Source organism: Pan troglodytes, chromosome 6 (genome assembly GCF_028858775.2).
Source record: "Pan troglodytes isolate AG18354 chromosome 6, NHGRI_mPanTro3-v2.0_pri, whole genome shotgun sequence".
In the NCBI taxonomy this organism is placed as follows: domain Eukaryota; kingdom Metazoa; phylum Chordata; class Mammalia; order Primates; family Hominidae; genus Pan; species Pan troglodytes.
Window position 1 is genome coordinate 93,818,068 of NC_072404.2, and position 22,462 is coordinate 93,840,529.

At 34.3% G+C, this 22,462-nt stretch overlaps 1 protein-coding gene across 3 annotated transcripts in view; it reads right to left on the minus strand.

Moving 5' to 3' along the window:
• SEMA3A (semaphorin 3A) overlaps positions 1-22,462 on the minus strand; it is a 554,212-nt gene that overhangs the window by 503,645 nt on the left and 28,105 nt on the right. Inside the window, exon 1 of one of the 3 annotated variants that reach the window (XM_054687611.2) lies at positions 9,518-9,850. The exons of the other annotated variants lie outside the window; for them this stretch is intronic. The gene's annotated coding sequence lies outside the window, so the exon portion shown is untranslated. Of the gene's footprint in view, positions 1-9,517; positions 9,851-22,462 lie in introns of those variants that run through there. 3 annotated transcript variants of the gene reach the window in all.

The window sequence follows — 22,462 nt, forward strand, 5'->3', positions numbered from 1 at the left end:
AAGCTGAGCTCTGAAGAATGAAGAGCATGCCTGGGAAGATATGGAGAAAGAATGTTCTAGGCAGAAAACAGAACCAATACAACGACCTAAATTAGAATAGCATGTTTAATAGGTTTAAGAATGAAGAAGTAAATGAAAGAACGAAAGAACTCCTTGAGTTAAATAATGACAGAGGTAGGCAAGAAATACATCACTTGGAACTTTAAATTTCATGGTACAAATTTACATTTTCCTCCAATTGCCACAGAAATCCATAAAAAAGTTTTAAGCTAAATAGTAATATGATCTGTATTTTGTTTTCAAAAGATCATTGTAATTGATGCATAGAAATTAGCTTAGAGAGAACAGATATCAAAGACGGGGAAAGTTAGGAATAACTAAGAAATATATGAAAGTCATATTTAGTTGGTTTTGGAAGACAGAGGTATGAGAAAATAAACTTTTCATAATATAGTCGGTATCTTTTTAATTTTCTGAATCAGGAGCATGTATTCCTATCAGTGTAATAAAGAAAGATATGTTTAAAGTAGGAAGAATTGCTTCAAGGCCACGTGACTATACAGAAGTTTTCTCTGGAAACAGGGACCTATGTGAGGAGTAAACATAAAGACCCAGAGAGTGTCACATAAAATCTTCTGTATGGCCCCAAAAGATAAAAAGACTTAAGGATAAAAAGTCCTGAAGATTTTACTCTACCATTATTGAATTCTATAATTATATATAAATGTGTCTGGATTTCATGCAACATTAAGCAAATAACCTAAATTTTTCTAGTATCAGTTTCATGTATATTAATTAGGAAGATTATATACAACCAGTGTTTTCTAATTGATTCTGGGAGTCCTAAATATTCTGTGGGAATAGCAGGATCTTCAAACTGGATAAGGATTGACTATATTGGCAACGATCCTCATCCATACCCCAATCAAATAACTCATTTTTTTCTCTTGTATATGTTAGACATATAATACCTCATTTGAATGAGGCTAAAGAACATTGAAAACCAACTGCTAAATTATCTCTGAGGTTACTTTTAGATACAATGTTATGTAGATCTATTATTGACTTTCTTTTCTGATTTTTTATATTTATTCATATGTGTTCTTCTGTATGCTATTACCACATACATAAAGAAAATTTCCATTTTGTATTTCTAATATAGTCTTGCTTTCTAAATGTGATTATTTCTAACTGCAAAAGTTTATCTGAAAATTTCAAAAATATCCCAAACTCAACATACAACAAATAAAATACTTGATTTCTCTTTATTTAATTTTTATTACATAAGCCGGAGATCCAGAAAAGTAATTCTATATTTTTCATTTGCCTCATTTCAATGTACATCCTTGGGCCCTATATTCTACCTCCTAAATATCTACCAAATCTACTCTACTCATTTTGACTACTTATTGCCTTCATTATAAGCATCAACATTTCTTTGGAGGGTATTAAATAGCTTCCTGAAGAACTTCTTGCCTCTAATTTCCTCCTCTTCCCCAATACCTTTATCCCAACTTTATCCCAAAACTATCTTCTGTATGAAGCTGCTCATTTTCATTTCCTTATAATGGCTTCACAATTTATCCAGGACACACTTCATACCTTGACATAGCTGACACCTCAGGTATTCATCACTCACTCCATGCCAATCACATTTTTTAATGTGATTGTTTTAATGCAAATCCAGTATTTGCAACAAGTTAGTCTGTGACATAATCAAAATGCAACTTAGTTTTTGTCTCCAACTACTTTTCTTTTTTGTTGTTGTTAGGTTTTTTGTTTGTTTGTTTTTTGCTTTTGAGACGGAGTTTTGCTCTTGTCACCCAGGCTGGAGTGCAGCGGCGGATCTCAGCTCACTGCAACCTCCGCCTCCCTGGTTCAAGCGATTCTCCTGCCTTAGCCTCCTGAGTAGCTGGGATTACAGGCGCCCGCCACCACACCCAGCTAATTTTTGTATTTTTAGTAGAGACAGGGTTTCACTACGTTGGCCAGGCTGGTCTCGAACTCCTGACCTCAGGTGATCCACCCGCCTCAGCCTCCCAAAGTGCTGGGATTACAGGTGTGAGCCGCCACACCCAGCCTCCAACTAATTTTGAAAAATGTTTTTAAATGAAGATTATATTTCCTTATCCATGGAAGCAAATTCTAGCAGGCCTATGAATTCTCTGCTCTTTCTTAAGTAAGAGATAGTTCTATGAGCACTAAAAGCCAAAAACACAGCCTCAATTTTGTATTAGCATATAAATCTCCATCCAAGATGAACCTGACTTACCATCAGATCTTCTCCCATATGCCTGCACAGGCCAACCTCAGGCTGGAAGATTAGATGGTACCCTGGACTTGGAAGAAGCTAGAAGTCGATTGTTTCTACTGGGGTGACTTTGTGAGTGAGTCCCTAGCTGGGATCCTCTCCTACCTGTAGTTCCCCTTTGTGAGCTTGAGGTGATAGAGGTAGCACCACTTTATCCCTCACTTTAATAGGAATAGATGCCTACAGGTTGGCAACTACTCTTTTCAAAGAAAGTTCTTCATAAACTTTCCTCCTCAGTCTTCTCTCTCAGCCCATAAATAGTTTCAAACTGGATTATTAGTGTTCAGAAATTTCCCTCATACATCTGCATGTGATGATTCAGTATGTCAGTTTTAAATTTAAGTTTTTCGGGATTTTGGTATTTAGTTGAAGTTTCCATATCAGTATGCACGATCTGATTTACTCTTTAGCACAACCCCATAAGAGAAAAAAAACCTAATCATCTTTATGCACTTGTGGAAACTGAGGTTAAGATGAATTAAATATATTTTCCTAAGTTGTAGACTTCATAAATGATTAAAGTAGAAATCAATTCCAGGGCCGGGCGCAGTGCCTCATGCCTGTAATCCCAGCACTTTGAAAGGCTGAGGCGAGTGGATCACGAGGTCAGGAGATCGAGACCATCCTGGCTAACACAGTAAAACCCCATCTCTACTAAAAATACAAAAAATTAGCTGGGTATGTTGGTGCACACCTGTAGTCTCAGCTACTTGGGAGGCTGAGGCAGGAGAATTGCTTGAACCTGGGAGATGGAGATTGCAGACAGCTGAGGATGCGCCACTGCACTGCATTCCAGCCTGGGCGACAGAGCGAGACTCCTTCTAAAAAAAAAAAAAAAAAAAAAAAAATTCAATTCCAGGCACTGGACTTTTGTCCACGACCCTAAACACTGAACTACGACTTCCTATCCAATTTCTTTATGATCTTGCCTGTCTACTTTTAAAGCTATTTTCCCGTTTTCAATGCATCCCAACATCATTAACTTTCTGAGAACTCTTTTCATTTACCAACCTTTCCTCACCTCCTGCCTTCACACAGACCATTTTCTCTACCAGAAACAGCCTTCCTTTTTTTTCCTTTGATAGAAAATACCTAATGAATTCTTGTTCAAGACAACTTTCTTAACCTCACCAAAAGACTTAAAGCATTTCCTTCAACATGCCTGTGTATAACATTATTATAGTATTTTTATATTTTCTAATACTCTGTTTACATTTCTGTCTTGCCTGCTTTAACTCTGGGCCCAAGGCAGAGACTGTTTTTATTTGTCAAGCCCTACCAAGCAAAATGTTTGTTGAATGAATAAGTGATAGACTGTATGTAGGCTCCCACTAATGAGATTAAATGCTGCTAAAAATTCTAGAGAGTAAATCCTTGGAAATAATCTAGTCCAACGAACTCATTGAAGAGTCTGGAAAATTTCAAACCAGGGAGGAAAAGTTACTTGTTGGTAGCATCCACTACTGTATTTTTAAATTGGAACACTCTCTTCCCCCCATATTTTGGGATATTTTGAATTTCTTATTTGTGCAAAGTTTTCATTGTGCAAAATCATGTGGCACAATGCCAGTATGCAGAGCCCTTTTCCCCATCTTCCTAAGACCTAGCAGATGTGACCAGGCTGTGCCAGGACCACCTGGGACTCATTCCTAAGTGGTAAGACGGTCTTATTTATGTAATGGTTATAACTACACTCCATAGCAGGTGCCTAGTTTACTGCATTTAAGGTCATTACAAAAGCACTTTGTGAGGTTTTTAGATGCCATAAAGTTTTGATCTTTTTTTAAAATATTTCTGTCACACTAGTCACACCAACAACGTTAACTTGGAATGCTCCTTCTCCTTGTTGTTATCAACTATTAAAGTCAATGGTTTTTGATATCTGTAACTTTTACCACGAGTCCTCTTTAGAGCTAATGTATAAATTCTGAATGAGTAAACTAAGGAACTCATGTTAATATCAGTCAAGAAGAATGAATTAAAAATAGGTGTGAGACAAAGAGATTTCTTACCTTCATGTTCAGTATAAATTGGTGCTAAACGATCTGATTTCCAGGTTTTTCTAATAAAGATTTATAAGTATTAGATTTATATCAAGAATAGTTTTTATTTTCTTTATTTTTTTTAGAAAAATGATTCTCTTTAGTAAAATACTCTTATTTCATAACAGCTAGGTCAATCTTAGTGTTAAATTTTAGTTTTCAAGTATTGCTTGTGGTTATATAGTTAACTATATATAGTAAAAGCATAGGTGATTTTCTCTTTTTTTATTTTATTTCAGGAAAAGTAAATAAAATGGTGAAAATGTAAAGAAATTTTTTGATCTGCTGAGGATAGAAAATTGATGATTTCATTTATAAAATAAGAATAGGCTGAACTGAAAAGCATGCCACATGTTTTAAAAGTACTGTCCATGTTTTATGTTTTGATATTTTTGAATAATAAACTGTCTATTCCTTTCTAGGAAAGAGAATGTGTGCTTATGCATATGAATAGCTAAATGATGTAATATTACTTCCTGTCTTTGGGAGACCTTCGCTCTTGTTAGTACTGCTATCCCATTCAACTGTAACCCTGTATAAGCTTTAAAGAATGTTTTTAGTCATGGACCTTCACCTTCCAGTGATTTCATCCAGATATAGTTTCCATAAGTTTTACTGGTTTAAACAGAAGAAAAGAGTAGACCATCTGAACAAAATAAAATGTCACCATTAAATTGGTTTTTGTAGCTTAAGGTATAGTGTAATGATATTTTTCCAGCAGCTGCTTTCACTTGGATTTACAGTTTAGAGAAAGCTTTGCATCTGATACAAAATAATAAAGTGCAGGTTGAGTTACTTCCTTCTTTTGTGTTCCAAAACATAAGGAATATTTCTGTGCTTTTTCCATGGTGACTTAAGATCATTAAGATTTTTTTTGTTAACCTAAATCATTGTCCACATGTGCTTAATGAAGTATATGTAAAAAATGCTTTTGAAGAAAGTAAAATCATTCTTCTAATGAATATTAAGAGTGACATGGATCAATTTATATTATTTCTCACATACAATTTACTTTAGTTTACAAAATGGTTTAATTACTAATGTAAAATGAGATGTCTTCGTGATAAATCTATTGTAATTTCCAAGAGGTAAGGAGTTCTTACATATAATAAGAGTAATGAACTTTAGTTCCAAATCATGTTGATAGTTGTTTCTATTCATCAAGAATATAAATGTTAGAAAAGTGTAAACACTTAATAAAACATGAAATAATGGTTATGTGTTATTAGATTTTTAATTGTTAATGAAATAAAAACGATAAAATGAAAGAAAATCATTAAATATTCTAAATAAAAATTAATTTGGAAATGCTTTTATCAGTTCTATCATTAGTACAGGGAATATGTATTCACCAATTACTAAATTTATTGGTAGATAATCTAACAAAGAATGAAAAGGAGAGAAAACTTGTTAGGAGATTTCTTAAGTGCTTGGGATTCTACTATACTTATAATTTTAAAGAATTTGTAAACCCTCTTTTGTTTCCATTATCAGAAGTTTCAAGGTCAGAATTAAATAAGGAGAAGTGTTTTCCTTCAAAACAATATTCTTAACAAACCTCATTTTTATTTTCTATTAATTTGGCCAAATTTATCTTCTTAATCAAAAATATATTTTATTCTAGATTTGAACTAAGCTATATGATGAAGCATTTCTGGAGACATAAATGATTCTGTGAACAGAAGAAGACAGTAACAGTTGTAAAGCACTGCTAAAACAAACAAATTGATAAAACAAATTCTGGAAAGGGAGAAGATGGGAGAGTACAGACTGTGCCTTTGTGCATGGGTCTTACCTTTGCCGTGCCCTAGTGGTTTAACTTAAAGCGTAATGAATGTAAAACTGTGACTGTCAGTTGATGCTAAAAAAGTAAGGCTCATATACAGATCATGGCTAATACTTACTTACGGTATATAGCAAGGTTTATACACACAAATCCCAGAACTCTTCTCCAATTATCTTTTTTTTTTAAACACTTCTCTTTTAGCAATAGTCCTTAGCATTAGCTCTAGAAGAATACTCTAAAAGAATAAAAGCTGGCCCAGCTCAACCTCGTCCCCATTCACCCATTAGGCTGCCTAAGATTTTGATTCTTTCTCCTTATAGACTGTACTTGACATCTTTTTTTAAATAATTGGATTTCACATGTAAAGTTATTTGGGTCAGAGGGAAAAATAGATTATGATTCTCTACTGGCTTGCAACCAGTAAAGATGGGAACTCTGAGAGTAGACAGGAATAAAAGAGAGATGGGCCTATTTTAACAGCTTTCCAAAAAGCAAATACACTGAAATGGGGAATTAGGATATTTTAATTATGTATTTCAGCAAAAACTTTGAGGTTCATAACCAGCAATACACAAATAGACTGCTTTTTGAAGCCTATTAAACACAGACTAAGCCATTTCCCCCCATCTTCTGTAATGTTTCTTTTCTGTCCTTGATCATAAGCATTAATGCTTATGAGTGGCCTTGCAGGTAAACTGATATAAACTATGTTGTTGGTTCCCACACCCCCAACAGTTTTTCTTGTTAGCAATCAGAGTGACTGCTTAACTCAATATCATTTTAAAAGGCTGACAATTTTTCTGATTCATCATATTTATATTTCAGTTATTAAACAGACACATAAAGCTTTAAAAGGACGTAAGGACATCCCTAAAGGAGATATTTAAGTACCTTTTTTCAGTGCAAGATTTTTAATGAAATGTTGGAAATGTTGCTTAATGTAATACATCTTGTCTTTCTATGGCATAAATAAACATGTCTATGCGGGAAGAATCAAAAGACCTTGAAATTTACAGTGATGTTAAAAAAGCAAACCTTAGATTTGTGAGACAATAATACCAGGTTTTTGAGGGATAAAAATAGAAATTGTGTTAGCAACCTATCCCAATGGCTTTATATCCTCATGAGAGAAAGAGAGAATGAAAGCGTTATGAAATCTAGACCTGGAATTGCTAGAGTGCAACAAAATCCCCAATTCCCCCAACCAAAAAGAAACAGTCTAAACCATCCATATTTCTATGCATATTTTTCTTGGTTTCTAGGGAAACATACTTTTATACATAAGGCTGGCTGGGGAAATCTTTTTTTAGATCCCTTATTCCAATACAAATTTGCTGCTTCTAATTGTAAAAAGCACATTAGGATTAGTGGATCTTCAAATCATCTGACTTTCAGGTTTTTTTTTTTCTTTTGGTATCTTAGGTTAATGCCCATGATTATTATTAATTGCATTGACCTGACACTGATCGCTAACCAAATTTAATACAGTTTTAAGAGACTAACTCAATGAATAAATAGTACATATCTCTGAGGATTACTTAACCTAAAATGAGTGTCCAGTCTATAATAAAATATTAATATATATGGCTATAATAGAAAGGCAGGCATGTGTGAGTGTATGTGATTACATGTCCATATAAGTAAAAGAGAAAAATGATAATATTGTTCATGAACTGAGGAAAAGTTAGGTTAGAGTCAAGAGATACAATGACAAACATGAGTTATATTTTCCCACTCCCCCACTCGAACACATGCTTCAGAAATATGCAGAAATTTTGAGGAAGACTTTGGTCTTTCATGGGATGTGGGTTGGGACAAGGAGGAGCTGAGGTAAAGATGTAGATCTTAAATTGCAAAGAGAGCTTAACTAACATCTTCATTATTAGACAAATAGGCTAAAACGCATTAGTGCTTCGTGCTTCGTATTGTATTACGTGTATTGTATTTGTATCATGAAGCTCCCAATGTTTGTTCCATTTTTCAATCTGTATTTTGTGTGTCTTGTTTTCTGTTTTTCAGCTAAAACATGTCACCACATTTCTATCAGATACAATGTTCAATGTTTGTCAAATTTCAAAACACCTTTAAATATTTTAGAGCTAAATAAAATCTTCTGTTAAAAGTAAACTTATACGTCGCACAGGATCATATTAGAGGAACTCAATCAGAAAACAATATCCTGCTCTTAAACTGTTAGCATTACATAATTTACCATATTATTTCAGAAGAACATAATCCCACTAAACCAAATCGATCCATATAATCATATCAATAGCTTATGTTAAGGAAAAATAAAATTCAAACAAAAGGAAACATTGACATTTAAGAAGTAGTATTACCTCCCAAAGTGGCAGATGATATAATTAACAACAGCTTTTAATACTGCTATTAGTTTAGAGAGATCGTCATGTGACAGCATTAGTGGCATTAAAAACGGTACTGTATATTCGGTGTTCCAAAACTTGATTTTGGAATTAGGTCTAGGTCTAAATTACAGCTCTGCCACTAAATCTAGATAAGAAACTCAATAATTTACTTAATCTCTTTGGAATACCATATATAAAATTGCTTCAGAGAAGTATTGTTTGGGCTTAATGGGAAAAAAGAAATGGTGTGTGTGTGTGTGTGTGTGTGTGTGTGTGTGTGTGAAACCTACATACTTCTTAAGTATTAGTTTCCTTCTTTGTTATTTCCTCTGAAGGCTTTATTACAAATTTTTGTGTTTAGTCACTTTTTTATTCTCTATAACTTTAAAATGAACAAAATTATTCACAGGAACAAAGAATTGGGAAATATTAAAATGTCATCTATAGATAAATCTTATATACTTTATATTTTTGTATTATTATTATTATATTATTATTATTATTATTATTTGCGATTGAATCTCACTCTGTTGCCCAGGCTGGAGTGCAGTGGCACATTCTCGGCTCATTGCAACCTCTGCCTCCCTGGTTTAAGAGATTCTCTTGCCTCCTGAGTAGCTGGGATTACAGGTGTGCACCACCACGCCTGGCTAATTTTTGTATTTTTAGTAGAGACAGGGTTTCAACATACTAACCAGGCTGGACTCCAACTCCTGACCTCTAGTTAGCCACCCTCCTCGGCCTCCCAAAGTGCTGGGTTTACAGGCATGAGCCACTGCTCCTGGCCTAAATATTTTAATTTCTATGGAATAGTTAAATATAAATATCTGATAAATCAGACTGCACAGAAACTAACAAAAACATTTTAAATAATGACTAGGAGCCTCAAAATTATAGAAATAATACTAAACATTGGTTCTAAGAGTAAAATTTTAAACTAAGAACATTAAAAAGACAAATATTAACAACACTGTGCTGAGTCAGGAATGAGTTATAGTTCTATTTTCCATACCTTTATTGAGCAAAAGACCAGATCCCTGAGCCGCACATAAGTCAGGATCTTGTTGAAGATCTGAATCAGTTCCAAACCCTCCATGGCTGTGTGTTTTCCATCACTGCAACAATGGCTTTCGGTCTCATCTACTAAGAAGTGGGAGAATCCTAACTCTTTCAATTTTCTTATCTCTCAGCCTTGGAAATAAGTTTCTTTCTGTTTTATCTGACTATAACATAATATTACAAAATTATATGATTAGAGAAAAGAGCTAAACCTGAACTTTGCTAGAGAAAACAGTCTATTATTTTGAGAAAACGAATAAAAAGATGCAAATTGTATTTCAAAAACAGCATTACATAGAAACTTCACCTAGGACAAGCCTTCTTGTGTAGTGAAGACAGACTTTGAAAAAAGCGAATCTGAGGCTTGTTCCTAAGACAGGTTGTTTCCCAGATAGGAAAATTACTGTATGAGAAATTCTGTTCCCCTACGCAGATTGTGTAGTTCCCTCCTTTGACAGTATGTTGAGGACTGCTCCTTTTTTTTTTCTCTCTCCCAGAGTAACATTTGAAATCATTTTGAAATACTTAATGACTACTCCTCTTTGTAGCAGCTTTTACACTTGACACTGTATCCTCTAGGTAGGTGTAATGAGGAAGATGACTCTTTTTCCCCATCAGGAGTGTAAGAGCTGATGGGTCCAGAGCCCAAAGAAGGGAGCTGAGTTATTACTACCTGACAGTTATATAGAGTGCTTCCTCTGCAGAGTGTGAGGCACATCATAAGCTGTTAATTAATAGCCGGTATTCTTCAATACACCCCTAGAGATCAGAACTGCTGATGATGATCCTAACACCCTTGCTTCTACCTGAGAAAAAATAAGCCCCATACACAGTAAAAATGGAGAGAAAATACAAAGGACCAGTAGGAATAAATGTTTATATTTAGTCAGAAGAATTGTCTCTCTATTTTAGGGGATCAGAACGCTTTGGAGAAATGTTAGAGGTTTTAAAAAAAAAAGTGAAGAGAAACTATAAAGAGAGAAAACTATTTAAAGGCCTAAGAAAAGAGAAGGAAATAGGATGAAGAAAAAAAAGTGAAACATCTGTGACATCATTCTTCTTACCTAAGGCCTCAGATGGGCTGGAGGCGCCAGAGTTCTTGCTCCCCCTTCTCCCCCCACCCCCAAGAGTGCCGGGTCCCAGGAGTGCAGGGGCTGGGAAAGAGGGGAGTGGTACAGCCCATCTCATACTCCCTGGTGAATGTGTGTTTTGTTTTTTTTTTTAACTATACATATTCAACCTGAAATTTCCTAGCAATAATGGGTTGTTAGAGAGAGAGAGTCTGTTTTTGTAGTTGGTTTGTTTTTTCTGTCTGCTTATATGTTTGTTTGTTCATTCTGTGTCAGGGTGTCTGTGAATGTGATGAGTGCTTGTGCTGTTCCTTGTCATTGCTTTTGGAGTGGTGGTGGTTTGTTTGGTTGCTGTTTTAAGGTTAAAAAATTCATAGGAAACAGATAGAATTTCCTTAAATTTTTAGCATTTGAGAAAATCTCAAGTGAGAAAAGCAGCCATACAGATGTTAGAGCAGACTTTATTGGGGTACGTTTTACACGCTCACCTAAATCTATTATATAAAAATATGATCACAAAATGAATTTCAAGGGCAGACTTTTAAAAAGAAAATTCACATAACATGCAACCTGGTGGTTTAGTTGGAAAGTCAGAGGTGCCCCTATTTGCTTCACTTTTTTTTCCAGTATAGCATTAGTAACTAGTGCTGAGCAAATAATTTGTTAACTTACAGATGATGAGTATGGGAATATGGGTTTACTTACAGAACTCCAGACTACCTGTGGCACTTGTTTCTGCTTTCATCCCTAGACCTTGGATCAAAGCAAATTATTCCCTATAGAATAGTCTCAACCTTTGAAGTTCTCCCTAAAATGTTTCAGCATTATTTTTTTGGACTGGTTTTGTTGTCATGGTAGACTTAATCTTTAGTTTTCACATGAATCTAGATTAAGATACGTCTTAGTAAAACATACAAATAAAGCCAGTTTTGCAGGAAAGATACAATATGCATGATGGTAGTTTTCAATTTCCATAAAAGTTTTATATTTCCTTAGAACTTAGAGATAAGATAAAGAAAGTTGTTTAAAAATTTTTTTTGGCCAGGTGCGGTGGCTCATGCCTGTAGTCCCAGCACTTTGGGAGGCCAAGGCGGGTGGATCATGAGGTCAGGAGTTCGAGACCAGCCTGACCAATGTGGTGAAACCCCGTCTCTACTAAAAATACAAACAAAATTAGTCAGGCGTGGTGGCGTGCACCTGTAATCCCAGCTACTCAGGAGGGCTGAGGCAGGAGAATCGCTTCAACCCGGGAGGCGGAGGTTGCAGTGAGCCGAGATCGCACCACTGCACTCCAGCCTGGGTGACAGAGCAAGACTCCATCTCAAAAAAAAAAAAAGAAAAGAAAAGAAAAATTTTTTTCAATGTGTCTTAGTTGTCGTCTAAATGTAGAGCCAAACACCCATGTAGAGTCTGCAAAATAATGCAGTAGAGTAGTAACACTAGAAGTTAGTTTCATTAAATTAGACTGACAGTGCTTAATTGAAACAACATCCAACAAATAGCATGAATGCCTACAACATTGTAGGTGTTCAAGTGCCTAAAAGTATATAAAATTCTATCATTTATAAATACTGAATGTATTGTGTTGCTATTACCTAGAAAAATAAGATATTAAAATCTTGTATTCCTTAGATGTAATAATTAAAACGGATAAATTAACCAAAAAGTGATAAAGTAGAAAAATATAGTTAGAAAACGCACAAATTATTGATTCCAGATTCTTACATTGTAGCTGAAAATCTAACGCAAGAAACAAACTTGCACAATATCAATACTTTGCTCTTCACTGTGCTGACATTAAGTTGACTATTTCTTGTAACTTAGAGACATAACTACGATTATTAATAATTCTTAGCCATGTTCTGAAGAAAAAAATAAGATAACATTTTGATCAGTTTTCCAGTATTTAATTAATCTCTTTTATAACACTTAACACTTGTGCTAAAGGAAAGAGACTTATCTTACTTCTAGTTGTTCCTCTGTAGAGTAAAAAGCAGTATGGTAGAGTATATGCCATGTGTTTGTTAAAAAAAAAAAAAAATATATATATATATATTTCAAAAACACATCCTTTATATGTTTACATCACTATTTCAACAATTAAAATGACTTAAAATAGGCAGGGTGCTGTGGCTCACACCTGTAATCCCAGCACTTTGGGGGGCCGAGGTGGGCGGATCACAAGGTCAGGAGTTCAAGACCAGCCTGTCCAATATGGTGAAACTCCGTCTCTACTAAAAATACAAAAAAATTAGCCAGGCATGGTGGAGGGCACCTGTAGTCCCAGCTACTCGGGAGGCTGAGGCAGGAGAATCACCTGAACCTGGGAGGCAGAAGTTGCAGTGAGCCAAGATCACAACGCTGCACTCCAGCCTGGGCTACAGAGCGAGACTCTGTCTCAAAAAAAAAAAAAAAAAAAAAAAAAAGACTTAAAATATTCTTTGCATAAAATGGTTCCTCAAGCAATGTTGTTTAAATAAATAAAATGTGTATATTGGAGAAGACATTCTGAAAAGATAGAAATTTACTCCCACTTATTTGCTCAGATTCTCAGCTAAATTTGCTTGTTTTTTCATCATCTTGTGTGAAAAGAAGGCCTATGTATAGTGATATAACTAAGATATATTTCCATATCTATAGAGGTGTTGGGGTGTGAGATCTACAAAATAAAGAATGAAACAGTGAATTAATATCCTCTTAGCATATGTCTATCTCTGAGAGCATCCTCTTGGTCATGAATGACTGCATGGTAAAAATGTTCAGTGAATGAAATAAACATACGACCTGCATGCAATTTCCGTGAAAGTTATTGATTTGTTGATTTTCAAAACACATGGTCAATGTTGGCATTTGATTTGCCTTTGTGGAGCTCATTCTGCCTGGACTTTCTTTTGCCAAGTCACCCTCATTATCACCTTCCTCCTATGTTAGGTAACTGTAAAATTCCAAATGAACAGCTAAGCAGCCTGGTGTTGAGGTAACATCTTTTTAGAGTTGAAGTCATCATGTTACACTGGTTTGTTATTCCAGTGAGATTTCACATTCGTTAAAATATACTTTGAAATTTAGTGGTAAGAGAGACCCTCCCCTGCCCTCAGTTGCTCACACCTTCTAGTGTCAGTTCCCTGCGGGACTTGGAGCAAAACTGAGCACTCTGGCAAAGCTAAAAATAATCAGTCCATTAGTATCAAGTTGCTTTCCTGAATATAGCAAGGTGTTCCTTCTACCTCCCCATCCCCAGCCATCCTCCCACACTCTACCTGACCTCACCCTAAGATGTATTATGTTCAGAATACAATGGGAACTTCCCTGACTTACTGTTTTCACCCCAAGGATTAGTCATAAAACATAATTGCATATAAAATTACACACAAAACTTTTTGCAACTTTGTAATGTTATTTTACTCAATTCATACTTAGTAAATATAGATCTTGGTGAAAATAAAACCATGATATAAAAAATACAATGAAATGGAATATATTAACATGAAATTTTGTTTCTTTCCAATAATGTATAATTATTATTTTATATGGTCTTTGTGAAACACCCAAAAGAGAAAATATAGATTTTATAGACTACAAAGGATTATTTTAAAAGGTAATATTTCAATATAATTAGTTAGATTTATGGGACAAGAATATTAAAAAAAAATCTAAAGTGTTATGTTTAAAGAAAGGAATTTCATTTATTCTTTTTCTCTGTTATAATTTGACATTAGTTAGAAAATATCAAGCAGTCTCTATTCTTAAAATTATTAGTTACTTCCATATGTCTGGAATTAACAATAATTAAATCTTTTTAGCAATAGCTATAGAAAATATTATTTATTTTTTATAAATTTTCTAAGTTAAATAGAAGGTGATATGACACGCTTGTGATTATCAACCTTATATAAAATCATACTTATAAAAGCATCCTCTAGTCCTTCTCTTGTCAAATATATACTAATGTGCTCCTCAAAACAATTTCCCGATGTCTTATCTTTCTTTGGACATCTGGAAAATACATTAGTAACTATAAAACAATTAGGTCAAGTGTTCTTTTTCAAAATATAGTTTTTACAGCTATCCACAGAACAATAAAGACATTCTACTAAGATTATTTTTCATGGTAAAAAATGCATCAAGTAGGGTCTGCTTTGGGGGATTGTAAGGGGAGAAACCTGGGGTGCCTTAAGGTTAATGGACAGTGATTAAGGTTAATGGCTAAGTGCTTAAGGTTAAGTGCTATATTTACATAGCTGTCAATTCCTTAAAAAAAGTCTTTATGTCTATCAATCAGTTCTAGCTAATAGCCAATTAAACAGCAAACGGGGGATACAGACATAGGTAAAGACCCTTTAACCTGCATTTATAGGGTGGAATGGTCAACTTTCAATCAAGAAGTACTTATTGAACACCTATTTTGTCACGGCTGTGTTGCACACAAAAATGTAGACATCATGGCCCCTGTGTTAAAAATGCTTAGTATCTAGCAGAGAATAGAACTAGATATGGAAATACATCAGTATGGGCAGCTATCAAATAAATGACACAGATGAGACATGCTATAGAATTCAGAGGAGGTAAAGATACTATGTAGCTCAAGATTTCAGAAAATCGGGAAGGATATTTAAAATAAACCTTAAAATTAATGTTTGTCAAAGAGCTATATTTTATTCTTAAAAAAAATACAATCCCAAATAATGTGAATATACGTCAATGACACGATGTACCATACATACTGCTCTGCATTAAGATGACTTCAACAATTTAACAACAATACTAATAAATAAGAAGCTCAATAGTTAGGAATATGCATATGTTCCTCTTTTTTACACACAAAATCTCAAGATCAATCTAAAGCAGCAGCGACAACAACAACAACACAGCCAAAGCAAAGCTAGGTTAGTGCATTAACTCTGAATCCAATGCAAACTTTCTTAAGCGAGGCAAACCAGAAAAGTTTAAGTTAATATAAGGGTCTAAAGTATCCAGCAGTTATTTAAGGCATACTGCATCACTAACCCTTAAATGACAACATGATTAATTAGATAAAGAAGTTTACTAAAGCAAGATTAATGTTCATTTCTACAAAAAAACACTGAGAACAGTGCTTCATAGATGGAATGGCCTCACTTTCGCTCAATTAGCAACATTCAGGCAGGGCTCTGGGGTTTTTTGTTTGCTTGTTTGTTTTTTTGTTTTAACTTTTTTCACTCTCGCTGAATTTCCAACTGCAAGATTGGATTTTGATTGCAGAAGGAAGGTATACTAGGAATGGAGAATGGAAGGTAAGGGACTGAAGAGAAACACCTGGAATGGAGCAGAAGTGAAAAATAGTAACACAAAAACATTAAAAGTAAATTTTAAAACTGCTCGTAGGGAATCTTTCCATTCAGTAATTTTCTTCCATTAGCTAATTTCAAAATGTTTAGAGCATGAGCATAAAACAGACAAAGATAAATGAGTACCAGAAATTCATAGTGAATTTTAATACATCCTGATCTTCTGACAGCCAGAATGCTGTCCAGGTAGCAGTGCCCAGGGTCAGGGTTGGCCTGAGCAGAAGATTAGAGCTCTAAGGCAAGACTGAAGGGCCCCTTAGCTCCTTGACCTGAAATTCATCTCTTTTTGAATTTTTCTGAAACTGAATAATTATCTGTTTTTGAATTGTAAGTGTCCTCTTTTTAAAACATAACTACCCCCGAAGTGTTAGAACTTTATCAATTTAAGGATGTCCTATCAAACTGTATTTTCAACATACTGTGTCTATGTTTAATCATCTTTGCTCCCATAATGTAGCAGTGAGTATTAAATAGGATGAGTGTTTTGACTTAGGAATTAGTGGGAAAGAGGGTAGCATACCAAAAATAAAATAAAATAAATAAATAAAGACTTTAATAGCATGGAGCTTTATGAATTGGAAACACTGATGTTGGCAGAAGTTCAGTATTGGGAAAAATCTAAAGTTAGTAAGAAGCCTATGGCACGAGGGTGACTGTTTTTGAAAGAAGGGTAGAGAAGTTACCCTGATTTTGGAAAAGTGTGAGGAGAGAATGTCAAAGATAAAGCTCATGACACTTGAAATTTGCTAAGGAGCAATCCTGTTCTTTGTATTTTCTAGCTCCAAAGGCTTCTAAGTAAAGAAAGATACAACTTAACGGTGGGGTTGACCATTGAAAAGATACGAGGGCAAATCTAAATCTTCAGGGATCCACTGGTCTTTTAAATATTTACTACCCTCACCTTTTGCATGTGTCTCCTTATTAATGGCTTCTGCTGCAAAGGGTGGGACTAAACCTAATTAAAAATGAACATTATTTCAAAGCTCTTTTAGAGTAACTCCGAGATGTTTTCCTAAAGAAAATAAACCCAAAAATGCTTTAAGTATATTATTCATCCAAATTGAAAGAGCCAGCTACAACTGATGTTGAAATCCACTATCTGTTAAATAAGAAATGCAGTGTTTAATAGAAAAAAGATCTAGCATAAACTTTATATATCTCTGATATTTCCCCAAATTTTATATCTTTGATTTCAAAAGGAATATGAAATAATTGCAATACTTTTTAATTTAAGTAATGCTAAATATGGTTTCTTATGTTTTTTCTTATTACACATAATTCAAGATAAATTAAGTTCACTCTTTTCAGCTAATTATATTGCACCATCTTCATTTTATTACAGTGTCTATAGCTTGACAGAATAAAATGTTACCTTTAATAGAAAATGCAAATTATTATTTAAAGTGGAAGAAATGAATTTTAATTATTTAATTTGTGATAAGCACTCAAAAGAAGACAGCAAAGTTAACTAAAATAATCAATGCCCTCATTTTTCAATATTCAAGTAATGAGGATATTTAATTACTCAAGAGTAGTTTATTAATTTAGTCATGATTGACTGTAAGTCACTAAAAAGCATCGTAAAAGTAAGACTTGTTTAAATTAGTACATATCTTTTTAAGAGTAATATAGCTTCTACCTAAAGTTTATTTTTAAAAGCTTGTTTTATGTCTTAATGTTGACTGATGTTAACTTATCATAAATGAAATTATATATATAGGCATTTGAAAAATTAGGCATAATATCAAATTCATCTATTTCAAACTTCTCATCTTATAAGTTAAAATATTGAGGTAGTGTTATTAATGTTATTAATGTAAGAAGTAAGTGCTATTAATGTTACTTGTCCAAGCTCATGTTTATTTTGACTTTACTACAGTAGAATCTCTGAACTTTTGGATAATTCTCTATTTATCATAAAACAATGCACATATAAATGCGTATGTATTTTATAATTATTGTATACCGAATATCTATTCCTAAACGGTAAATTAGTAGACTCAATTTCATTCAACATATATTTAGTGTTCATTAATGAAATATTATTCTTTTGAATTTCTAGTGGCGCTTTTAAATTCTAATCAATAGCATTGGCAATAACATAGTAAATGCAGCTAAAATATTCTGAGACTGTTCAACCCAGGGCCCTTCCTAAAAAAACAGTTGGAGTCAGTCTTTAAACACTGATGATCATAGTTGCAGGAATTTACAAGGTGTTATTTGTCCATTACACTGCCTCCCTATAGAACAGCCCAAGTACCCACCACATTCACATTTTTCCCTTAAGGCATGCTAACCTCATGTGTGGCCTATATATGGCATTATTGTTGTGGCCACAACTGCGGTTAGATGCCTGCATCCTCTTATAGCCTCTTCCCACTGTTAAAGATGGTGCTGCATAACTAGTATCCTGAGTTTTGGTAGAAAATCCCTGCTTTTCTTATGTGAAACCTTATTTATTTCAAAAAGTTACATGATAGACTCAAAATTCTAGTTTTTTTTTTTTTTGGAGTGTAGTCTCAAACTTTCTTAGTCTAGTCTCATCTGAAAGTACCCTTGGAATGTTTAATTAACAAATCTAATCTCTTTCAGCCCTTTGAAATGTTTACTTGTAGGTGTAGTTTTTAAAGTTCACAGAAAGGGCAGAAATACATAAAATGTTTTGGAAGCAAATCAAAACTATAAATAATGAGAGCTCTATGTGCAATAACTATAACCATAAACTAAAGCACAGGATTGCATTTGTAGACATAATGGGAATAGGCCATGCTAGTCCTTAAAATTAATTTTCTCAAACTCCATGTTAACTACCCATGGATAAAAAGCTAACAAAATTTTCACTTCATGGTAATTTGACCTTTTGTTAACTATCTAGTTCCATTCCCCTCGAAAATTATAAAAATTAGAATGTCAACCACATTACTGGGAAAATTTACCTATAGGAAAAATGACCCTTAACTGCTACAATGAATCAGGACTAAGACAATTGTAAATACCTGATAGTAACCCTAATGTTGGGTATCCCTGAATATGGTGATGATTTTCACTGGGCAGGCCCCTTGCAAGAATCCTAGAAGCTGCGTCTGTCTTGTTATAAAAGATATCATTTTTTATAGAGAAGGAGGCTTTCAAGCCAGGAATTTCCCTCACTTGCCACATTTTGACCTTGCCTGCTAGCACCTGAGTTGTTGGACTACTTAAGGACTGCCTGAATTGGTGCCCCAACAGTGCTTTGCTAGTGGTCCATGGTTCTTTCTTGTTCTAGCTTCTGAGTAGGGTAGTGTCAGATGCAGCCAATGGTAGTCTTTTGAGTCTAGTTGTTAAGGAAAGTTTTCAAAGACTTTGAGTGGGGAATAGACAACCCATATCATACTAATTAAAAAAAAATCTGGGTCAGGCACAATGGCTCACGCCTGTAATCCCAGCACTTTGGGAGGCTGAGGTGGGCAGATCACCTGAGGTTAGGAGTTCGAGACCACCTGGATAACATGGTGAAACTCGTTTCTACTAAAAATACAAAAAATCAGCCAGGTGTGGTGGTGCACGCCTGTAATCCCAACTACTTGGGAGGCTGAGGCAGGAGAACCACTTAAACCCAGGAGGCAGAGGTTGCAGCGAGCTGAGATTGTGCCACTGCACTCCAGCTTGGGCAACAAGAGTGAAACTCTGTCTCAAAAAAAAAAAAAAGAAAAAAGAAAAAATCTGGGTTTTGTCACAGTCAAAAAGGAAAGTTCATAATTTCCAAAATGGACTAGTTAAAAAAAACAGTGTTGATAATAATATAGTACTAAAAATATTATAATCTACCTAGAAGACCACTGTGTAAGGCTGTGGGTAGCTTTAACACAGTTTAAAGTTACACATTAAATAATTTTAAAAATGTAGTGTTCTTATAGTAGCAGAGAATAGCAAGTGGTTAACCTAAATGTTCAAACCATTAAAAGACTGAATAAAACAGGAAACAAACACTTTAAATGCATACATTTTTCTCGTTGGTGCATATAAAAATTTGTGATAAGAGCTTTATTTTTTAAATTATAGAGTATAGTTATTTAAACAAAATAAAAATTCTTCCTTTTAATTTAACAAACCTATCACTGTGGAATATCTAATAGGAATCCTGTCACGTAGACGGTTTTACTTATGCATGCACATATTCACTTGTTTGCTTTCACACACACACACACACAGAGCAAGTTTTTATCACATTGTAACACTGAAATTAATAAATGTAACTTAACATAGGATGTAAAGATTTTATGTAAAAATATAGCATTTCCGACTGGTGACACCATCTTTAGCATTATATCCTCATAAAAGTGCCAAAGTAGAATACATTCCAAAGAACGGCATTACTTGTTTCTTGAATCAAAATACGATGGCAATACTATGCTCTTAAGACACTTATGACTCATATAAATAAAGTATGAATGCTCATCCTTAAGGATCATAATATATTGAAGTAGTACAATCTCTAAATTCCAGTCCAAAGGAATGGAACTATAATACAAACAGTTTTTATTGCAACCTGCACTGCATGTGGGCATCTTGGCATGTTTGTACACATTTACTGCTTTTATAATTGGATTAGTCATCTGAATAAATTTCTGTATGCTTAATCTTCTTTATAAAGTCAAGAAAATAGAACACATTGCTCATTTGTAAAATGGAAATGACAAATCTACCTTTATTTGTTAATATAGAGATTACATAAGATAATGTAAGCCACATGACCATAGTAGTTACTGCAGTAATGTTCCTTTTCCATATTTATTAACATATATTTTTAATATTTTAAATAAAATGTAAATGTTTGCACATAAACTAACAGTACTCAAATTTTCATGTATAAAGTAGATATTTGGCCGCAGTATTGGATGTGATAAAATATACTTCCATCATTATTTAAGAAGTGAAAAAATCAAAGTTTTTTGGCACTATTTCATGGGGTAGCTGAGAGCACACATGAAAATACATATTAATATTTTATGTATTTTTTTATTTTTTTTTAAGAAAAGGGTCTTACTCTGTCACCCAGGCTGGAGTGCAGTGGGGCGATCATAGTTGATTACAGCCTCGACGTCCTGGGGTCAAGCAATTTTCCTGCCTCAGCCTCCTGAGTAGCTGGGACTACAGGCCCACACACCACTCCTAATATTTATATTTGCTTTTTGTAGAGGTGGGGTTTCACCATGTTGCCCAGGCTAGTCATGAACTCCTGGGCTCTAGCAATCCTCCTATCTAGGCCTCCAAATGTGCTGTGACTGCAATTGTGATTTACTGCTCCCGCTTTATGTGAATTTCAGACATCCTTACCAGTACTAACAATTTTCTCTACTTTACCATGCTTCAAACCAATATTAGCTGTGATTGAATGGGTAAACCAAACTTAATTCAAAGGTTTAGTATTGTAGGGCTTACTTTCAAGTAATAAAGATTTGGGGCTCCCATTGTTAACTTTGTTTCATTTCTGAAATTGTTGAAAACTGAGGTACAGAAGAGGCTCATTTAGAAATAGTATTAATCAAATATGAGTCCTTCATCAAGTTTACAAATTGGGAAAATTTTTGATAAGTGTTTTCTTGGCCAGAGAAAGAAATTTTGATTTTTTGGTGAAATGGAAATTAGACTCAGAAAAATGTTTAATGATTAAATATCATTAAACATATTTTAATCTAAAGGGGAAAATAGGCATTATGGTTTACATGATATAAAACAAATTACAGGCCAGGCGCGGTGGCTCACGCCTGTAATCCCAGCACTTTGGGAGGCTGAGGCAGGCAGATCATGAGGTCAGAAGATCAAGACCATCCTGGCCAACATGGTGAAACCCTGTCTCTACTAAAAATACAAAAATGAGCTGGGCGTGGTGGCACATGCCTGTAATCTCAGCTACTTGTGAGGCCGAGGAAGGAGAATCACTTGAACCGGGGAGTTGCAGGTTGCAGTGAGCCAAGATTGTGCCATTGCATTCCAGCCTGGCGACAGGGCGAGATTCTGTCTCAAAATACAAAAACAAAAACAAATACAAAAAACAAATTACATCAAAGATTTATTCTTACACCACATCTAAAACATTTTACAAGTCTACCAAGCATATTATGTGAAACATCATATATATGGCTTGTGCATGCTCCTATATTCTTTTCTATCTTATAGTAACTTCTCAGAATTCCTTATAGTACTTTACAAATAGTTTTGCAAAGTTTATTCACAAGTATTCACACAAATGTTGCATGATGGATACTCTGTACATTTTGAAAACAAGGCAGTGATTGTCACAAAGAGGACCTGAGCCCCAGTGTTTTTACTTAATGCTCACTCTTCTCTTTATAGAGAATTTTGGATTTGTGAGTTAGCCAAATATAATTATAAACACAGAAATGCATCGCATAGTTAATAGCATTTATTTCAGGAAAATAAGTTTGAGAGTGACCAAAAATATTATTTGTCAGAAAAACATGATTATGTAGCATGTAAAATTCAAGCATATTAGTGCAT